We start from the raw sequence: 19,945 nt of genomic DNA on the forward strand, positions 1-19,945 counted from the left end.
GGGTAGCCGCTCCATCTGAGTGGAGTGACAGCAACTGAGCATAGCGAAGTAGGTGTCAAGTACCACTTTGAGACCGCATAAGTTGGTCGGGATTCCTTGGACGATCTGCGGTTCTAGGTCAGGCGTGCAGGGAGGGAGTAGCATCAATAAAACAGTATACGCACCCAGAGGTTGGTGTCAGGTATGAAATATGGACTGCATGGGTCAGTCAGGGTTCTTCAGAACGAGCCGCCGCTCTGTCATGAGCGTGCACTGAGATTACACTGTAGTAACTTTTGCCAAACACTACGCAGTAGGGGTCAGGATACATCTTGAAACCGATTTAGTTGTCTCAGAAACACAGGACGAGCAGCCGCTCCGTTTCGAGCTTGCAATAAATTGCAGCAATACGTGACTTTCGCGCCGACAGATACATCAGGAATATTGACATATCTATAAATTCTTGCGACATGGAGCGCCGTATAGTACATACGGCACATCTATGGTGTTGCAAGGAGGGTGTGGTGAAAAGTGTGCCAACGCTGTTTTGTTGCAGTGATGCAACACTTCATGAATATGGCCCAGTACTGCGCCCTATCTTATTGTGGGCGTATTCCTGAGCTATTGTTTGGGAGCAGGGCAGCGCAGCAATATTCTTTGCTGTGCTGTTCAGCACCAATATCTCTGAGGCCCCAAGTGTTAGCACCAATTTTAAGACCAGTTATTTTCTGGTCTTAAAAAACTGCCTCTAACTGAACTTCAAGGCAGTTTTTGGGGTTTTGCACCATACAAGGAATTCCTTGTAAATATCGTGAAGTGGGGTTAGCAGCAGTTTTTTCACAGGAACGCCCATGGTGCATCTCATTTTCGTTGACTCTCGCCAACAGAAGTGGCAATCTTTAAAATTCACGTTTTTGCCAGAAATGCTGGGAACTTGTAAATAAGGCGATAAAAAAATAGCCGTTGTAACGTCAAAAATTGACGCTATGGCAGTGTTAACTTCTTGTAACTATGCCCCCCAGTTCATTGATACACTAACAAACATTTATGCAACACAAGCCAATTACAATGGCATAATGTACTGTAAAAGACCTAAAATGTGAAGATACATGGATAATGTAAAACGATTCCACAAGGTGTAAAATAGATGTGAACATTTGTCACCACCAACATCTTCAAATCCTTTTTCCAAACTTGTGCTTTCTAGTTTGTAGCTCCTAGGTTTGTGGTTTACCCTGGCATATTAGGAGTTTTCAAATTCTAGAAATGTGGTCTGATTCCTGCTAGTAAATTTTTGTAAAGGGAAACGGCAAGAAGGGCTGTGTAAAGGCAAATCAATGCAATGCAATTTCTTACAGAATTTCTTGTGTTACATCGTATGCTGAGTATTATTTTCCCATTAAAGACTATAGGGCAGATTTCCAAAGGTCGAGTAGCATTCACGCTGCGCCGTAAAACCTATGCGCTGCGCTGCATGCGTAAAAGTAAATAATGCGGTGTCATAACTACAATGTAAATGTATTGGCATTTATATAGCGCACTACTTACCCGTAGGGTCCCAAGGCGCTTCGACCGCTGCGAAACCCTTCCTGGCTTCCCTGAGAGATGGTCCCTTAATGGGTATCTCCAGGGTGAGACCAGGCATCCCCGGCGGTCTGGTGGGGCCGTTAGTGAAGATAAGGCAAGCTAATGCCCAGAGTTGCCGAGTGTGATCGCTGATCAGAGTGGGCACCGAGGTGAGAGAATTATCGAGTCCGCTGACCCTGGTCCAGAAACCTGCCGCGCCGGGAATCGAACCCTGGTCCCGGGCCGTCCTCTGCTCTCGGGTCTGCCGCCTCTAACCAGTGAGCCACACTACTTCACTACAATGCGAGGCGTCGTGAACTAGCGCATGCGAAAAAATAGTCTCGCTTCGTAGCGCAAAACGTATGAGTGTCATGCACATCCTTAAAAAAAATTCACAAAACACTGCAAAAGGATGCAATATATTTTGCTGGAAGTCCAAACACAAGAAAGAACTTTGCCCCGCAACCCATTCCTGTAATACACCAGTCAGAAGAGGATCCAGCTACCAGTATCTCCTTGTGGATGAGTGATATTCTCTGCTTGTAGATTCTTTCCTTCCTCTGTGTTTTCTTTTTCGCCAAGGCAACTATCCGCTGATGGTGATGGACAATTATAATCTCCATGGTTGACACAGCCAGTAGATATTTGTTGTGTTTCTGCTGGTAGATCTCCCAGTAAATGGCTCAAGCTTTTTTTGCGCCTGTTTTCTACCTGTGCTATTTTTTCTGGGCCAATCTTTTTTGCGCTGCTTCACGTCACTTTGCGTGACTCTTGTAAATACCTGTACCAACAGGGTTTTGGAGCTTTTTTGCATGGGTAACGCCTTGACACACCCATTCTGCATGCATACATTAAATTGACTTTGGAGCAGAGAAACGCAAAATCGTTTGTGCGTCACGCTAACTTTAAAATATCGTGCAAATACTTACTTGCACCTATCTGAAAATGTATGTGAGGTTTTGCGCCACTTTGCGTCATGCGAGCGCCAGCGCAAACTCTCTGAAAATCTGCCCCTATTTATGAGTGCAGGTTGAGTGGAATATCTGTGTGAGTATGGCACGAGTCGAGTTTGTGATATGATTGTGTGTAGTGTGTCACAGCAAGGTAAGTAGAAAGCATGTGAGTGCATGGTGAGAAGTATGACTGGGTTAGCAGTGTACTATATGTGACTACAAGAAGAGTGGTATACCTCTGAGTGCAGGGGTCGGGATATGTCTTAATTTGTTTAGAGTGAGAAATGTGCCTACGTGAGTGCAGAGAGAGTAGTGTGTTTGAGTGCAGAATGAAGGAAGTGCCTCTGTAGTTGCAGGGTTAGTGTGTGTGGCTGTATGAGTGCAGGGGGGGGCAGTATGCCTCTGTGAGTACCAGAGATATAATCTTCACATATTTTCTATTTTAGGTATCCCCTTTTTAGATAACATAGGTTAATTTATTTGGGGGTTTTAAATGCAAATGCACAATTACCTATATCATGCTTTTCTTTTTCACTGAAACGTACACTTCTTCTTAAAATCTTGATTTTTTTCCAGTCATAGTAAGTAATCAAGTTTACATAGCATTACATTTTTAAGTTATTGTTTTAAATAATAAGCAATGCTGTACAAAATATAGGTAGATTAAGGGCTAGACTAGAGGGTCTTTTTATTGAATATTTATTCTTAAAATGTTCAGATGGAGTATATAAATTGCACCAAAGCATTTTAGATAGAGAAGTACTTTGACCCAAGCATTCCAGACAGAGGTGTACATGTAACATAAACACATTGCCTTGCTGAAGGCTACAGAGAAGGGACATATTGTCCTCTGGCAGGCCTGGCTACCTTCTCAAGAACAATATAGCAGCTGAGACAGTAATAGCAGCTGCTGTCTCTTTAGTGAACTCTACTTTTATTGTTCAGAAAAGTTACACTGGTGCAGACCGTCTATGAAATGCGATTAGGCCCCTTTTGCTGCTAAGCTCAGCGTAACTAGCAGAGGGCAGGGGCGTAACACAGGCCCCCACAGTGCGGGGGGGGGGATGGGGGGGGGGGCCGAGCCGCAGCGGGCCCCCTCAGCACTGACTGGTACTCTGTGGCTCCTCGGAGTTCTGCAGGCTCAGAGGCCTGCTGCAAAAACGCCTCTCTGCCCTCTGTGGTAATAGCCTCCCAGTCCCCTCCGCCGTTTGACTCCTATTCATTACTGTTTTGCACAAACGCTGGCAAGTACTCTACATTTTTTTTGCACTGCGTGCTACCGGAAACCCCAAACTCTCTCTTGTCACCAGTCACCACTTCCTTCATGCATGTACCGTTCATGCATGTTTACAACGCCTACGATACCCAGAGCTGTCCGGTGACTGAATTTAAACACCATGGCATATCATATTATCTTATGTTACTCCAGTAACATTTTAGTTAAATCACTGATCCCTTTAAATTAAACGTGCTCAATATTTTAAATTTAAAGGCGTTGTTGGATGGACAATTTATTTTACAAGGGATGCTAGAGTATTTAAATTCTTTAGAAGGTTTAAAACGTAAGAAAATATGCGGCAGGTGAAAAGTACATAATGCAAAGGAGTCACGTTTTTCCCAAACAAACACCCTCGTGGTTAAAATTTTCACTGCGTCAGTAACACTTCCAACTAAATAATTACTGCACAAAGCATAACAGAACGTGTATTACTTGTAAAGCGCACGTTCACAGCGAAGGTTATATCGGCGGTGAATAACAGATGTTTAATGTTAACTAACTCGAAGGTACTTATTTTATCGACCTCAGAAGGATGACAAGCTGACTGGACCCGCCGGGATTTGAACCTATGACAGTGAAGCCTAAGCCACCAGACCCGACTGAACACTTACAGAAAGTTGAGTAAACAGTTCGTATCTCATGCACAGTAAAGCACGCTTCTACTGTTTGTGTGCTCTTGGTGTGTGTGAATCAGAGAGGTGGTGGGGTTGCAACTGGATGGGAATTTACATAACCTGCAGTATCCGCACCCATAAAATATGGGCCGGCGTAGCTGTTCATGGGGAGGTGAGGGGTATTCAAAGGAAAGAATGCTGGGGTGACGTCAGAGATACCTTGGGTATAGGTGGAAGAGCAACACTCTTTTCAAAGGTAAACAACAACCTTGCAGCTTGTCAAATCTATCCAAACATTAAAGGTATCTTGTATAAAATGATCTTAGGAGTTGGGTGCACGCCTAGAATATGTGTAGCTCCGGAGGGAAACCAACATTTATCACTCAACTCAAGAAGGCCGGACCCCTGGAAGGGGCCATGATTTTGCAAAACTCCAAAATTTGACATTGAGAAGAGCCTTATTCCAAGTTGTCCAGTTACAAGGAATGAAAAAACACCCTCATATAAGTGCCACATGCAGTGCTTAATTTGTGCCCTTGTTTTCCGGTGCTGAGCACCAGCCCTTATTTGAAAACACTGGCACAGACTTCTGAGAAACCACCACGTCGGGGCGCAGTGTGCGTGTTTTCAAGCAATGTTCATTAGTGGAGCATTACACTATTTAATGTATATATATATATTTTTTTTTAATTATATAACTTCAACTGTAAGTTGCAGTTTGAAGTGACAATTTTTTTTTCAAACTAAGCACTGGCACATGTGAACGTTACTGGGTGTCTTTTCCCATAAACAGTTCAGAATAAGGTATGTAAATGTTTTTTTGCACACACTAATTACTCATAGCACAAAGCTGCAGGAGCAATTTCGTCTAGGTTGGAAGTGGGGGAACTGGACCCGTGGAAATTCAAAAGGAGAGGGATTCGGTTCATCCTGTAATCACTCTGTGAACAGAAGGGCAGAAACCTCAAACTAGTTCATGTGCGCCAATGCCAATGGTAACAAACCTCATGTTATCAAATCACACTTTTTGTTGTTACAGTGCAGAAAGAAACAAAAGAAAGTTAAAACCAAACAGATAACCAGCCCAGCATCATTTCACTTCTCCCTGTCATAACGCAGCATTGATAATGTATGAACTGCACCAACCCGCTGCTGACATCACTTCATGTCACTAACCACATGACAAGGTGCAACTGAAAGACACTATCTGCTTGTGTTCATTTAAATGCCCACTAGACAATACATTTCAGTCAAATTTGATTATCTTTCTCAACTTATGGAAAACAGGTTTAATTCTCAGTCCTTTACCTTACTTGTGTTTTACGATCCACCGTCACTAACTCACTTCTCGTGACCATCTACCCACCCTGCCAAAGTCATTGCACAATAAACTGCACACACCCCAGTGAGTGGCCCTCAAGCTCAACATGGAAACACTTCCCACATAGCATCAAAACAAATACAACACCCTTCCAAGTACACAAAGTGTAGCTTGCTCCTCATGTAGGCAAGCGGCAAGTGGTTCAGTGCCCCATATAGGGGTAGTAAGCCCTCTATAAATATAACAATACAATACATTCAAGCCAGCTCTAGCCCCTTATCGCCTGTCTTTTTGGCTCTGTCCCTTTAGCTCCTGCCTCCTTGCAGCCGTACATTTAGATCATCCTTTCTTGCATCTATCCCTTTAACTCCTGCATTATTGGCTCTTATCGTCCTCATCCAACTGTTGAGTGATTACCTCCTAATCCCATCCCTTTTGCCATTTTCTGTCTTGTATCTTTCCCTTGAGTACTCCCCTTCTTGCACCCATTCCTTGATTTTATAAAACATGCTGGTGATTGTTTTATTTGGCACTTTGAAAGTATTTGCACTTTTTCCTTTGCTTTACCAACTGTAGTTGTATAGATTAGGTACTTGCTGATATGGTTTGCTTTTATGCTACATGCTGTGTTATTTATGCTTTTGCTTTCTCTTGTCAATCAATCAATCAGGACACTTGTAAAGCACAGTACATACCCGTGAGGGTCTCAAGGAGCTGGGGGACAGGGGTGGGGTGCTGCTACTGATCGAAGAGCCAGGTCTTGAGGAGTCTTCTGAAGGCCAGTAGGTCTTGGGTCTGCCGTAGGTTGGTGGGGAGGGGGTTCCTGGACTTGGCGGCGAGGTGGGAGAAGGATCTGCTGCCGGCGGTCGTTTTTCGGATGTGGGGGACTGTGGCGAGAGCAAGGCCGGCAGAGCGGAGCTTGCGGGTGGGGGTGTAGAAGCTGAATAGTCTATTGAGTTATGCTGGGCCGGTGTTGTGGAGGGATTTGTGGGCATGGATGAGGAGCTTGAAGGTTTTCCTCTTGTTGACGGGGAGCCAGTGTAGGTCTCTGAGGTGGAGTGTAATGTGGCTGCGGCGTGAGATGTCGAGGATCAGACGTGCCGAGGCGTTCTGGATGCGTTGCAGCCGTCTCAGGAGTTTGGTCGATGTTCCTGCGTTGAGGGCGTTTCCGTAGTCCAGCCTGCTGGTGACGAGGGCCTGGGTGACTGTTCTTCTCGTTTCGGTGGGGATCCACTTGAAGATCCTGTGGAGCATTCGGATGGTGTTGAAGCAGGATGAGGGGACGGTGCTAACCTGCTTAGTCATGGAGAGGGTGGAGTCAAGGATGACCCCTAGGTTGCGTGCGTGGTCGGTGGGTGGCGGGGCTGTTCCTAGTGATGCCGGCCACCAGGAGTCATCCCAGGCTGAATGGGTGGAGCTGAGGATGAGGATCTCCGTCTTGTCAGAGTTCAGCTTCATTCGGCTGTTCTTCATCCATTCGGCGACGGCATTCATTCCTTCATTGAGGTTGGTTTTGCGGTGTGAGGGTGAGGGAGATGATCAGCTGGGTGTCGCCTGCATAGGAGATGATGTTGAGGTCGTGCTGCCGGGTGACGTGGGCGAGGGATGCCATGTAGATGTTGAACAGCGTTGGGCTGAGGGATGAGCCCTGGGGTACGCCGCAGATGATCTTGTGGCATTGGAGTGGAAGGGTGGGAGGCGGACGCTCTGAGTTCTACCGGAGAGGAAGGATGTGGTCCAATCCAGGGCCTTCTCTTGGATCCCGGCGTCGTGTAGGCATGTTCGTAGTGTGCTGTGGCAGACCGTGTCGAAGGCGGCTGACAGGTCCAGGAGGATGAGGGCAGATGTTTCTCCGTTGTCAAGCAGGGTCCTGATGTCATCGGTGGTGGCAAAAAGGGCAGTTTCGGTGCTGTGGTTGCTGCGGAAGCCGGACTGTCATGGGTCCAGGATGTTGTTGTCCTCGAGGTGGCAGGTCAGTTGTTTGTTGACTATTTTCTGGGTGACCTTTGCCGGGAACGGGAGCAGGGAAATGGGTCGGAAGTTCTTCAGGTCCTTGGGGTCCACCTTGTCTGTAAAACGTGGTCCTTAAATCATGTAATTAGCATTGTTTACACTACAGAAATTATAAATTCAAACAGACAAATATCTGCAACTATGTTCTGAAGCATCTAAGTTGTTTTCATCATCAACCTCGTTTACCTGCCTGTTTTCGTCCTGCTTACTAATAAAGAAATGATGGTAGAAATTAAAAGTGCTTCCTCAGGTCACGTTATTATCATGCACACCCTTGACAGTTTCAAGTGTGTGGCATGCAGATAATTCACTAGTTTATCTCTCTTGGGGCTGGCAGGATACTGAGTTATATCTTGTGTACTCCTTGTGTATATTGTCAGTCGAATCTGTAAAATTGCTGGTTTGGGTTTCTCTTTCAAAGTTTCAAGTTATTGTCTATCAATGTAAATTCTAATTAAGACCCAAAATAGTTCTTTGTATTTAGCGATAGGCAGTTCGTAAGCGAATAGGACCATTCCGTGGCATTGTTCTGATTGTTGTCTCAGTTAAATAATCTGCTCTTGCCAATAATGTTACAAATGGTGTAGTTTATATATTAAGAGTGCTTCCCACTTTCTTATGAAAACTTTGAACGAAAGGGATTTCATTAAATGTTGGCAGTTTCAAATAAAAATATACCAGATATTTGGGTGGTGGGGAAAAGAGGTAGGTGATGGGCTGGGACGCTGGAAGGGGGCCCCCATCCATGTACTTTGCAGGGGGGCCCCTCAAGCTTCGTTACGCCACTGGCAGAGGGATAGGGATATTGATGAAAAGAAACCCTAAAAGACTTTTGTAACATTGGAATATTTTCTGTTCTGCCTATTAACAAGTATTGTTGGCATTATCTTGTTAATCTTTATACTACCCACTATTCATTCTTATTATGTGCACTAGCATAGTATTTTGATTTTAATATATCTTGTAAATATATTCCTAGTGTTCATGAGGGTGTCTATTCATGAAGAAAGAGTTTGGGTTCCACTATTTCTGTGAGCCTCACTAGACTGATAATTACCTAATTCACATCTCAATTATGCAATGCATAGAGGGGGTTGTGTGTTTGTGGGGGTGGGAGTGGTTGCAGTCCATTGAGTTTTTGTTTGGTGTAGTTGAGATATTAGTTGTAAAGTGGGCTTCCTCCTTCAGCTCAGTCAGGTCTTCTGTAAGGAAAGTAGTATCTGCTTTCATGGTTTCATTTTTGCCTGGTGTCAGTGTCTTTTGAATAGTTTGCTTAGGTCCAGCTAACCAGGACCCCAGAAGCTGTGCTCTCTCAAGTAGTGGACATCAGTCATTACGAGATATCTAACTACATAATCGCTGCGCCGAACCAGTATATGTTTGGTATCAAACATGTTGGAATCATACCCCAACACCGATTCCGGTGTTGGAGGTATGATCCCATGTACTGGTGTTGCAGGGAACGGCGCCGGAAAGTCTCCACGCCATGAGGGACAACTGATCCTGAAGGACCAACGGGTGGCAAAGACCCACCGGGTCCGTAAACGATGAGATCTGCACCGGCGATGAACAGGTGAGACTCATTGCTACCGGGAACCACGCTTGTGCTTTCCAACATGGGGAGATCAAGACCATCTCCGCCTTCTGCCTCCGAACCTGAGCCAGAACCCTCGGGATCATGATGAATGGAGGAAACGCATATAGAATGCCCGTCGTCCATGACTGAAGAAAGGCGTCCGAACTGATCGCCAAGGGATCTGGGCGCCAGCTGTAAAACTGGGGCAACTGCCTGTTGAGCCGTGAGGCAAAGAGATCCATCACACACGGACCCCATTTGTGGTCCAATGCCCTGAAAATCCTGGGATGCAACCTCCAATCGCTGGCATCCCTCAAGTACCGAGAGTTCCAATCCGCCGTTACGTTGGCGGACCCCGGTATATACTCCGCCGTCACCGAAATTTGATGGGCCAGGCAATAATGCCAAAAGTCCTTGGCTATCTCCGCCAGGAGACGGGACCTGGTGCCTCCTAGGCGATTTATATATCGCACCGCGGACACATTGTCCATGCGTAGTAGAATGCAGCATGAAACTTTCTGAGGAGACAGAGTGCGAATCGCAAAGGAACCCGCCAGGAGTTCCAGGCAATTGATGTGGAGACTCAGCTCTTCGCGGGACCAATGACCTCCTGTCTCCACCGAGCCGCAACGGGCTCCCCAGCCCCAGCGGCTGGCATCCGACTCTATCACCACCTCCGGGGTGGCCGCGAAAATGGCTCTGCCATTCCACGCATCCATATGCTCTTACCACCAGTTCATCTCCGTACGAGCCTCTGCCGATAGGGAAACTTGTTGGGCATAAGTCAGACCCCTGCGCAAGTGCAACGCTTTCAACCGCTGCAGGGCCCTGTAATGTAAAGGGCCCGGAAAAATCGCCTGGATCCAAGAAGCTAGAAGCCCTACCAGGCGTGCCAAAGTCCTCAAGGAGATTGTCGGAGAGGCAAGTGCTCTCCTCAACTCCTTCTTGACCGCTTCTCTCTTCTTGAGGGGCAAGAGCAACTGAGCTTTCACCGAGTCGATCTGGAACCCCAGGAACTCCATCACTTGAGAAGGTCGCAAGATGGACTTCTGTAAATTCAGAAGGAAGCCCAAGTCCTGAAGGAGTTGGATCGTCCATGACAGATGGAGTAACACCACCTCCGACGACTGTCCTAAAATCAATATGTCGTCGAGGTAAATAATGAGGCGAACTCCTCTTTCCCTCAACATCTGCACGATGGGTTTCATCAGCTTGGTGAAACACCATGGGGCGGAGGACAGTCCAAAGGGCATGGCGGAAAACTCGAACCACCGGTTGCGCCACTGAAACTGTAGGAACCGCCAGTGTCAGGGCCATGGCGGCGCTTGAGAGAGTCAGAGAGCATCTCGTTGTGGCAGCCTGCACTCTCTAATCCCCCGCCGCTTTTCTACACTTCCTAGTTCCGGACGTGACGGCACTACCTTGGCCGGCACATCCGGATTTAATCCCGGCCCCCTGGTGCGCCACATGGTGATTGACAGCTCTGAGCTGCTGCCTGCAGTATTGGTAGAGCTGCCCGGCCCCCTGCAGACACTGTGAGGAGTCTGAGAGTAGCCGCGTGATGCACCATTGGCACTCGTACTCTCTCAGAACAGCAGAGAGAGCCCGGGCACAGGAGCGCCGCTGGCGCGCCTGGCACAAGTCAAAAATACGTGACAATGCATTTCAGTGCGGTGATGCGGATCACCGCACTGAAATGCATGAGCGTCACACCTGTTGCGTGACGCTTGACAGGACTGCTGGCTCAAGGCAAGCCTATTGGGAATCCAATGCATTAGCATGACGCCGAGGCATCTCTGTCAGTGTGTTACGTGACTCATCATAACAGCAAGGCCCGGCCCCAAGCAAGAGGTGCAAGTACTTTTTCTATAACCAGATAAATACTTTGTTTTTACGTTTACAATTGCTGACTCTGGGGGTTTGAAGTAAAGGGGGCGGTGCCCTGATGCCCTCATTCAGGGCCACTGCCAATCATGGAAACACCAATTCATAATAACACTTTACAACAGGAGCACTTGCACTTTAACACTGAACAGCAACGAGAAAGTGCGCAGAGACAATAAACCAGCAAAAACTGTCAAAACCAGGTCAGAAAGCAAAAAGACAGGGCAAACACGCCAAAAGATGCCAAGTCTAACATTCTTTCTTTGGAAAATCACATGCAGGGCGTGCATCTTTATTTGAAGCTGGTTTTACAAGGGTGGAACCAGAACGTCTGGGACCCAAACTATTCCGTCCTAAGGAAGTATATACCTATGAAATGATTATAAGCAACTTACGCTCATGGCCTGCAAGTGGCTGACAGTACCCTAAGGAGCTGCTTTACCTTTAACATTAGAAAGAATAATTTTGGAGACAACAGGAACATTTGCAACTAGTTTCATCCCCAAATCGAGGGCAGGACCTGCTCCATGTTCATTCTGTTTTTGTTTGAGGACGTTTTGCAGAATGCCCATTGAGGTTTAGTGCCATAACAGAGAGTATACACTATGGCAAACACAGTCCCCCAGGTGTTGCATTCGTCTAAAGGGGGAACTAGATTATTAGGTAAACACATGTTTACAAATGTTTCCTGTGGACCTGTAAGGGGAAACACAGCATCAAGTTGATTAATTTTCAGGGCAATTAACAATGAAATGTCGTAATGATTAGGTTGGCATTTGCCCATAACCGAATTTACTATCATCAGACTAATAAGAAGTCCTGCAGCTTGTTGTGCCTAAGCAGGCGCATCAGCCCGAGCTGGACCTGCCAGAAAGGGATGGGAAACAAAATGTATTAAGCGTTTATATAAAAGAACTACCTGTTCAGATAACATATGTGTCTCTGCCAAATTTAGTGTAACCAAATTTGGGAAAGGCGTAAAGCCTGCTAGAGTAGGCCAGGTATCTCATCAATAATTAAGTGGCCATTACGAACAATACTGTGGACATGGGGAAGGGCTTCATCAAACCAAGTCTGGTGTTCCCAGATCGTAAGAGGAATTTCAAGAAGTGCATAAGGATCATAAGCGTTCGGTGTGGCAGCAGCAGTTTAAGTATGCAAAATATTATCATTAGCATTGACAGCTGGAAAGGTGACCCAGGAATAAAAAACTTCAAAGTTGAACGCTGTTCCCCCGTATTAGGGAAACCATTCTGTAGTAAGTGTGGAATAAACGCTGGGCGGCAATTTTCCACAATTGCAACGGCTAAAATCAAGAAGCAACGGATTCAAAAAGGCAGAACAGAAGAGAGTTAATATTCAAGCATGAAACACTAACATAACTAGGTGCATTCGAAAAACGATGGCAGATAAGTCCCAAACACCACGGACGTCTCTGCAGAACATTGTGAGGTATTGTGGACAAGCATAAGTGCCACTCAGGGTTCCTGCAACTAAGTCAAACAAATTTTTGAGAAGCTTATAACAGTACTCCTGTGGGCTAGTAATTCTAACAGTTAGGGCATGAGTTGTGGACCCTCAATATATCAAAACTCTACTCCTCATAGAGTATTTTAGAAAGGAAACAAGTGACAAGGTTATATTCAGTAAGAGATATCAAAACAAAAGGGTTTCACGATATAGTCCACTTATTTTGTTTTCTTCAATCTTTATTCTTTCAATTCCATAAAACAGATGTTCCCAGCAAAAATAGATATCACCAACACGTGTTTCGTCCTACACAAGGACTTTTTCAAGGCTGGAAAAATTACAAACAATGTACAATGTGATAACCAGTTAAAAAAACATATATACAATGTGATAAAAACTTTTATTTAAAAAAACACATATATACACAGTGCATTTATATGTACTAACATTGCCTCCAATATACGTAACACCATACCACACCAGATATTGTATTTTATCTTGTGATACATTGTATCACACAAAGGCATGTAAGGTAGTATAAGCAATATTTAAAATATAACACAGAAATATCCCAAAATACCAGAGGGATATCTTTACATTAGAAAAGGATCCCTATGGGGCAAAAGACATTACTTGTAACAGGTATAATCCATATATACAGTTAAAACATATACGTGTATGTACACACCCACCATGAACACGGTGAACTGAGATGTATATTGAGCATCACGTTTTGAACAGAATGAACCGTGACTTGGGGATGAGACTTAATATCTGAGGAGATAGAGCACAAGAAAAATCCAAATTAGGAATCTTAACCCACCAATACATATGTCCAAACGAACAAATAACCTGAGTTATTGGGGCCATTAAGAAGCTGTATTAGGTTACATAGTTTTGGTAAAGCTTGATAACTGAATATGAGAGTAAAACCACAGAGTTTGTATCAAAGAACAAATCTTTCGTGCCTAAGAGGATATACATGACGCACGTACAGGGTATGTAATAGGTATGTGTATAATATACACTTGTACTTTCAGAGATGGTGCTTTCAGTGCGCATATTTAAAAATTGTAGAGCACCTATATCTTAAGTAATAGGGATACCAATCAACTCACCCAAAATATATGTGGCAGAGAGAGAGGTAGAGCAGAAATGCGAAATGAGGACAGTTATCCGGTCAGTAGCAACAGTTCCGGTAATCAGATACGACCCAGCTCATCAGCTGTTAATAAACCAGTCGGGAAAAGAAAAAGAAGTGTATCACACAATGCCCAAAAGTAGTTTAGAGCTCCTGTATGCTAAACAAATAAATGAACAATGAACCCAGCTATTGGGGGACGTTATACTAGGTGGAGCAGGCCTGATGTATTTGGGAAACAAGTATGCAAATCCCTCTATGAAACATCAGAATTTCACATTTAGCCATAGGATACCCGTACATTCTGTACGATTTAAGGCGGCAAAACTCATATAAAGTACCAGGTTAAGAATGCGAGAAAAAGCAAGTATACTCTGTTTTGATACACACACAGAGAAAATATTAGTGTGTCAGACTATGTATTTATTAAAACACCAAAAATAATGGAATGCCACAACTCACCTAGCAATATAATAAACGATGGGTCAGTACACGTCTGTTAGTATTAGGTTCTTAATGACGAACACTCGAAGGTAAGCTGGTGTTCTCAAAGAGGTAAAGTTTACAACCATGATAAGTTGGTGCACTGAAACGACATAAGTAAAATACCAGATAAATAACCGGACTATTCCTATTAGCCAACCGGTACCATGCATTGCAATAACTGGCGGACGCTTACCATAAGTATAGTTATCGCATTTCCTCACCCAAACGGTCTTCGTATCGCGAAACATTGTGAGTCGAAAAGCGGCATTTTATGCTCTGGCCGCTGGATTGAATACGCCGCCACCCACATGGGCCACTAAGTAGGGGAAACTGAAGGACTAGTCCGTACAATAACAAAATACCCGAGTGGAAATGGCATTCCTGCAACTAAGTACCTGACCAAACGTTGGCAGCGCCATGTTGCAGGGATTCTGCGCAGAAACAGAACTAGGCTTGGGACCATAGAACATTAGTAAATAGGGACTGAGTCACCATACCTCCTCTGTACCATGAGTCAGAGTCCTACTGGCTATAGTGTCTCACTCGCCCACATGCTCCTATCCAGAGAGATGGGTGAATTGACACCCCATAACTCAACACTCCCGACCCTATCAGGGATCGCCGTAACAGGACAACCCCTTTCACTCACACACTCGTACTCGTCCATAATAATATATGACATAGACATGAAGGAAGTTTGAAATGTATAGTTAAACTATTGTGAAGAATGCAGTATATGTGCCAAAATCTGAAAACAGCTGCATAGCAAAAATACCATCAGCATTGTCAGTAGACCCTATATTATGTAAAGCCTTCTCATATTATAAGACAGTATAGCCTAACCCCCCTCCCCTTCTACAGAAGCAAACTGATTATACAGCAAAGATTTTTGGGTTTAGTACTGGACCCCATTCCTTAGCACGCACAGATGAACGTTCTACATCGGACCAGAACAAAATAACAAGGGACATTGTTGTTTGACCTTGTCTGCTGTTCAACCCAAGGAAAGAACAGAATGAGAAAACAGCAACAAGTTCTATGTGAAAATATACTGTGGCACAAAAGCAAACATGTTCATATAGTAATGTGGGCAAAGCTAATGTGGCCTGAGTCGTACACAGTTAGACTAACAAAGGGAAAACGACGATGGGCTCTGTACCGAAGTAAACCACAGAAAAGGTACGCAGTTCCTAGGTGACAAGGTAGTCACCGGACTCCACCTAGTCAGATGTGTCTAGTGGAGAGAGTAAAAAGGTGGTGACAGAACAGGGGCTAATAACAAGTGGAAGGAGGAGGGGAATTCCTCCTTGTGGAACTAGGCCTCTCACACACCCAGCAAGCTAGGTGTCATGCTTCATCATATGAGCCAGCTCCTCGTTGGGCCGGCACTGCAATGTCCAACGGGCACCCTTAAAGGGGCTCTTTATCGGAGATCTTTTGTTCCGCCGTAAGGGTGCAGTGGGGTGAAGGGCCTAGTCTAGTGTAGATGTCAATGTTGTGAGTTAAAATTAGGTTAAGGATTCCTCAGTGATGCTTTATTCAATTAGGTACCTTACCTTGGTTAAAATGCTAACAGGGAGGGTCATTTGTTCTCTGAATTAGGTGCAGGAAACTCTACTCTACTCCCTAGTGGTCAACATGTTTCTCGCCATCAAGCTGTCTAGGAGAGATCTGGGGCAATTCTTCAGGACCATGTGAAAAAATGAAAATGTGAGTGCTTTCTACAGTTGTTCAGTGGAAAGTGTCAAAGTAATACTTGCCACTTGCTAAGTCCAGCTAGGGTAATCCTTCTAGGGACATATGCCCACCTGTGAAGATAAAAAGGCATGGCAGTGCTGGCATATAGCAAGGTATCGCAGTAAACACAGTACGTTTGATCAGTGAGAACAAGCGAAGCTAGCCAAAGCGAGATGCCTATTTAAAAACAATAATTACACTCCTAAAAGCCAGGAGAAAAATCGTGATATCTAAAACAGTTGTACATTGATCTTAGTATTGTTTTAGCGGCTATTTTACAAGACTCACCTAAAGTGGTGTTAGGAAAGGCCTCATCTGGAAGCAGCGGTATGGAGACACGCAACAGTAGTGTCCCTAGGGTAGGTTAAAAACACTTTTATAGGTAATGTTACAATACATACACGCCTTCTCGGAGGTGGTCAGACTGTCCCGGTGCAACACAGCCAAACGCCACTAGAGGTTCAAGCGGTAGCCCAGAAACCGTCCGTAAGGTCTGAGGACTGGAGTGCATAGCTCAGGGTGGCAAGGCAAATGTAAGTGGGCCCCTTTGTCACTGTTACAGGAAACCCGACCCAGCACCATCTCCCAGTAAAAATAGTCTAGAGTTGAGTCGAAGGGCAAGCGCGGGCTGCCCAGTGGTGTCTCGGCATGAGACCGAAATATCTGAAAACAACCTCGGCACACAATACGGCAGACCCACAGTAGGACCCCCGACCTGTGTCCAACCCCGCCTTTACACATTATGAAGGTGGAATATGGGAGGCGGAGGAAGCTGTGCTGGATCGAATGTCCCCGCACGGTACTGGGCTCCAAAGGTCTGTCTCCTAAAGCTCACCCTTAGCCTTCACCGCAAACAGCCTAAGTTACACGGAAATGCCAGGTGATCCGTGCTGTTCCCTCGTTGGGTAAGGAGAGTTAACCACTTCCGTGCGTTTGTCGGCCAACGGCCGTCTCCAGCACTACCTCTGTAGTGCTGCGCACGTCCGTTGGCCATCGCGGCCTGCCCACTGCGCTAAACCGCAGCACCGCGGCGGAATTGCCGCCGCAGTTAAGCGGTTAAAGTGACTCAGTCAGATCAGTATCCCCGTATTCAGACAGACCCGTATCAGTGCTTACCACTGTGTAAAGCAGGAAACGGCTTAACGACCTACCCCTACCGCCGCTCATCAGGGTGGTGATGGGTACTACGAGGTCGCTCCTATAAGTACGCCATCCGCGCTGTGATTGTGGCGCGGGAATTCTGTAAAAGTGGGCGTGGTTACGTGGTTAGTATGTCAGGGCTGTACTTGTCGGCCATCTTAGAGTGTTGATAGTTCCCTGTCAGGGAATGGCGACCACTATCATGTAGTTATTCAGGTACAACTCGAATCAAGCTCGAGTGGCGAGTGTAATCTGGATCTGATAATAGGTATCATCTAGTCCTAAAAACTCAGGATAGTAATATGTCCGGATAATCGTATTAGTGATGGCAGTAAAGGTGCAGGCAGGTTGGCGGCCATCTAAAAGGGGGGAAGTCGTGAGTGCACTACACAATGTTAAATGTTGACAGTAATGAAATCAGCGGTATGCCAAGGTATCTAATCCGTGAAGCTGTGTATCTTGGAACATAAGTATTATTCCATGAAGCAGTGTGTCTTGGAAAATACGTATTTGTGACGGTTCAGAAGGAGGGACTTGGACGACAGAGCTTGGTAAAGTGAGGTTTTATTTTTATAAAGGTTTTTTTCTTTCTCTGTGAGTGTCTCTCCCGTGCTAGGGTGGCAGGGTCCAATGTGTCAGCGAGGGCGTGGAATCTTCTGGGGCTGGTTCGCCTTCTATCTTCCTCCGGGGATAACCTTTCTCTCTCCTTTGCAGGATCCCAGTGCCACATGCGGGAGAAGAAAGAGAGGCTTAGTGACCTGTTCAATGCGTTCGGTTCCCCTCGGGATTCCCAGGAAGTGCGGACACCGGTGTTTTGTGCTCTACAACTCTCAGTGCCTAACAAGTGATGGAAGGGTTGGTGAGGATAGGAGGTAGGGGGGGTTTGTAGGGAGAGACGGGGGGAAGGAAAGTCGACACGCTATGTACAGTATTTACACGGCGTTTCCACTCCGCCCCAGCCAGTACGATACCCGGTCACGCACCTGAGTGAGCCACACTCCCCTGTGGGTGTGGCTGGGCGGTGCTTGGGAACGTTGGCCTCCAGGCACAGCTACTCCCGGTCTCCGCTCCTCCTCGGGTTCTCCACTCGAACTTCCTCCGTCCTTCGCCGTCTCTCGTTGCTCTTCTCGCCTGCTCCAGGTGTCGAGACACCCCGATGTCTTCACTTCCTGCTTTTTGTCCACTCCTCTGGGCGATTAGTCATTCAGGGGCGTGTACGGCTCCTCCAATGGGTTTGCTGGGGATAGCAGCGCGTCATAGGGAGGAGTGATTACTCTTACATCCTCGGCGTCTTTAAAGGAACAGTCCTCCTCGTGGGATGGTAGATGACTCCACCATGCTTCGGACTCCGTTTCCCAGGGGTCCTGAAGCGATGAAAGAGAGGGGTTATCATTGTCAGCTGACCACCAGTCCTTGTCAGCTTCGGTCCCCACCAGCCCGCTACAGTATTATTAGTGATAGGTAAAGGTGCCGATCATCGATATCCTCTTGTTGTTGATTAGAGGGTTGATGTGTAAATCATTGTGTTGTAACCTCACCTAGTTACTCCTAAAAAAGTGGAGATATTGTACTACCCTTTTTAACGGGTTAAGCTAGCCCATGGAATTTTATCATTCAGTCCATGTAGAGCTGATTGCAAGCGATGGACCCATCTCTGTTCTAGCCTGAACAAAGCGGTCTGTGTGATGGTAGGGTGTGCCTCTAGGATCAGCCACTGCATGCTCTCGGTGTGTGTCTTTTTTCTTGACAGTGAGTATAAAGTCTAGTGGTGGTTCTACCACATCTGATATTACTTTTATGCTCCGTGATCCTTATTTTATCAGCTCTCATCGTCATCCCTACATAAAATTGTTTGCAGGGGCATATCAGGAGGTAGATGCAGTGAATGGTGTTACAGTTAGTGTGTTTGTGTAAGGTCCATGTGAAAGTATCTATCAATTTTATCTCCTTGTACACTGTAGTTTGGGGGCAGACTGCGCAGGCACCACAGGGGTGGTGGCCTGGCACCGGGGGTAGGCCCTACAAATGAGTTTGTGTGTTAACGGTCTTGTTTCGTAGTCTGGTGTGTATCAGCAGATCTTTCAGATTACTGGACCTCTTGAATGCAAAACGTGGTTTCGCAATTGTCAGTTCACCTGCCCCAAGGGTCCCCCAATGCTTATAGATTGTTTTCTTTATAAGGGTGGATCTGGGTGAGAACGTGGTCACACACGTGATAGTGTTGTCTGGAGTCTTAATTTTAGGTTCTAGTAAACCTGCCCTATTGTTGTTACAGGCACGTTTCATGCATTTTCTCACCGTTGTGTCTGGGTATTGCCTCTCACTGAGATTCGCAGACAACATGTTTGCTTCTTTTTTGAAGTCTTGTATGGTAGTGCAGTTTCTCCTCAAAAGGAGGAACTGGCTGAAGGGAAGGTTCTCTCTCAATGCTCTGGGGTGGTAGCTGTTGAACAAGAGCAAGCTATTCCTATCTGTAGGTTTTTTGTACAGCGCTGTATCCAGGACCCCATTCTCATTGAGTATAATTGTCAGGTCCAAGAAAGGTATCTGAGTTGTGGAAATGGTGTGGGTGAACTTAAGGTACTCATTTTTGGTGTTAATCCATTCGCAGAATTCTATGCAGGTTGAATGGTCCCCTTTCCAAAAGATCAAGATATTGTCTATATATCTTTTATATAATCTCATGTTGTCATGGAAGGGGTTGGTTGAGTATATTCTCCTGTTCAAAGTTAGCCATATAGAGGCAGGCCACGCTCGGGGCAAATGTACTCCCCATAGACGTGCCC

The sequence above is a fragment of the Lissotriton vulgaris genome, chromosome 2_1 (genome assembly GCF_964263255.1).
Source record: "Lissotriton vulgaris chromosome 2_1, aLisVul1.2, whole genome shotgun sequence".
NCBI classification, from domain to species: Eukaryota; Metazoa; Chordata; class Amphibia; order Caudata; family Salamandridae; genus Lissotriton; species Lissotriton vulgaris.